Source organism: Nymphalis io, chromosome 17 (genome assembly GCF_905147045.1).
Source record: "Nymphalis io chromosome 17, ilAglIoxx1.1, whole genome shotgun sequence".
Lineage (NCBI taxonomy): Eukaryota > Metazoa > Arthropoda > Insecta > Lepidoptera > Nymphalidae > Nymphalis > Nymphalis io.
The window spans coordinates 12,067,032-12,069,839 of record NC_065904.1 but is presented as its reverse complement, the minus strand read 5'-3'; the positions used below and the strand labels follow the sequence as shown (position 1 = coordinate 12,069,839).

General features: G+C 30.7%; 1 non-coding gene across 1 annotated transcript; it reads right to left on the bottom strand.

Annotated features, from left to right (window-relative positions):
* Positions 1-520: 520 nt before the first annotated feature.
* Positions 521-592, bottom strand: Trnae-uuc (transfer RNA glutamic acid (anticodon UUC)). Its single transcript has one exon. It is a non-coding gene; the product is annotated as a tRNA-Glu (tRNA).
* Between the last annotated feature and the right edge of the window lie 2,216 nt (positions 593-2,808).

Below are 2,808 nucleotides of genomic sequence, written 5' to 3'. Positions count from 1 at the left end.
TGCTTGAATCGGCTCGAAATCTAAATGTAAAACTTTATAGATGTGTCTAAATGTTGTTCTTGTTCAATGGAGTTATTTCTAAAAGTTTAATAAAATATGTGATTTGATATTTGCATTTTTAAATATGAATATTTCAGTAACGATAATACACAGAGAAACAAATCATTTAACTCCTGCTATAAAAATCTAACAATCTTAAAATGTGACGTATTTTTAAAACATAAATAAGTGGATCACCACAGAATTGAGAATAAATGAAAACTTTTGCCCTGATTTATATATGGAAAAGTGTTCTTTTTAACTTCAAGCGTTTTTCATCGTCAACGTCTCATCAACGTTTTTTGGTTGATTTAGACAATTTAGTAACGTTCGGTAATAATTACAACTATAGCAGCTAAAACAGACAATTTTGTTATTTGATATAAGTATTCAATATGTACAACTTTCACCTTTTCATTTGTTTACCGAAACTAGAGCCTATGAAAAAAATAAAAATACATTCAAACATTTTAAAAGTTTTTTCCCATAGCGGGAATCGAACCCGAGCCTCCTGGGTGAAAGCCGGGTATCCTAGCCACTAGACCATACGGGATGTCAATGGTATAATGAAAAGAAATGTATTTACATTAATTGTTTTAAGACTTCATCAAAATATTTACTCAAATTTATAAATAAATAGTAATCGTTAACATATAAAATACATATTCGAAATTTAATTATACGCTGATATTTTTTTTCTATTTTAATTTTCGATGTAAACTAATAATAATGTAAAAGTTAACTAAGCTTAAACAAACTATTGAGTTTATTGTTTTTCTCGTTGGTAGATTACGCCGATAGCTATTTAACCTTTATCCAAAATATGTCAAACGTCAATTTTCGTTTTGAAAATCTATATTATATATGTATACTAGCTGACCCGGAAAACGTTGTTCTGTCATATAAATTATATCGACTGAATATTTTGGTTTTTTTAAATTAAAAGTAATGAATTTATTATAAGTGTGTGGATGGGATCTATGACAGAAAAAGGAAAGGAGCGCTGTAGACGATGACAGTAACAACCTGTAAATGTCCCACTGCTGGGCTAAGGCCTCCTCTCCCTTTTTTTGAGGAGAAGGTTTGGAGCTTATTCCACCACGCTGCTCCAGTGCGGGTTGGTGGAATACACATGTGGCAGAATTTCAGTGAAATTAGACACATGCAGGTTTCCTCACGATGTTTTCCTTCACCGTTAAGCACGAGATTAATTATAATTACAAATTAAGCACATGAAAAGTCAGTGGTGCTTGCCCGGGCTTGAACCCACGATCATCGGTTAAGATTCACGCGTTCTTACCACTGGACCATCTCGGCTGTAGACGATGACCGCCGATAAAAAAAAAACCACACAATTCATTTTCTCAAAACAATGTATTAAAAGTTAAATGTAAAGTAAAAAAAGCAACATATTTTTATCCTAAAGTAGTTAATTAATTTCGAAGAGCAATTGAGCGTACGATATTTTTGTCAGACCATCTTTATCCCACACAAATAAGCTCGATGGTTCCCACGCGCGGACATGCCAAGTATAATTGTCCGTGTGATAAACATGGTGTGCCCAAATCTAAACCAGAAACGGACATCATTAGGGCTTGTGACTTAATGATTGTCATTATACATATATGAATAAAGTACCACCCTGCGATTTTTTTCATGCGTTTATTTATTATTGTTTTGTTAGGTTATGTCTACGGATTTTGTGTGTGAGTGGTGGCTCATCGTATATTCGTCCCACATTATGATACAGAACTTTTGAAAAAGGTGGTCCCTTATTTGTTTTCTTTATAATATTGTTAAATGGCCCCCACCCATATACATTGGCACTTTAAAAATATTAACCATTCCTTACATCGTGAATGCGCCACCAACCTTAGGAACTAAATTGTCCCTTGTGCCTGTAGTTACACTGGTTACATCGCCCTTTAAGCCGGAACACAACAATACTAAATATTGCTGTTTGGCGATAGAATATGGGATAAACAATGTACATACGAATGGAACATAATCTTTGCGTTTTAAATTAATCATTTTATAATTCCAGTGAGGCAACCGCGTCTTTTTATTGCCTTTCAATCGATTCAATTATTAGCAACTAACAGTTTCTATTAAAACAGACATTGAATTACGGCTAAATATTTTTTGAAATACAGTTTAATATTTTACACAACTCGAGATGATTTATTTTACACAAACTATATTTTACTTATTGCATAAAATAATTAAATTTGATTCAAATTTTGATATTAATTCTAAAGAATTTTATTTTGAACATTGTCAAGGTAATTTAAACACTTTAAAAATAAATTAAACATCCAAAATGTCTTTAAAAGTTTCAAGTAATCAAAACAGAATATACTATAAATTAAATATTGTTATAATTGCTTGATAAATAATGGTCATTGATTTTGTTTTTTTTTTCAATAGTTTTTTTTTTTACGCTGAGCATATAATTATACTATTATTTCTCTGATTATACTGTCAAAAATAAACACTCGAATCAAGTGTATATTGAATGTATGTAATGTATGTATACTTGAATTAATTTACATGATTTATCAACTTATTTTTCAAGATTGCATTATTTACACTTGCTACAATTTCAGTTTCTTGACTTTCCTCCATGAAATTGCGATATAAACGATATAAATCCCGTGTAAATTAAAACAATAACAAAAAAACAATGTACTGTAATGTAATGTAAAATGTGTGGATGAAGATCTGTCATTCATTACTATGAATAATTTCGTTTTGTTTGAAATACAAACG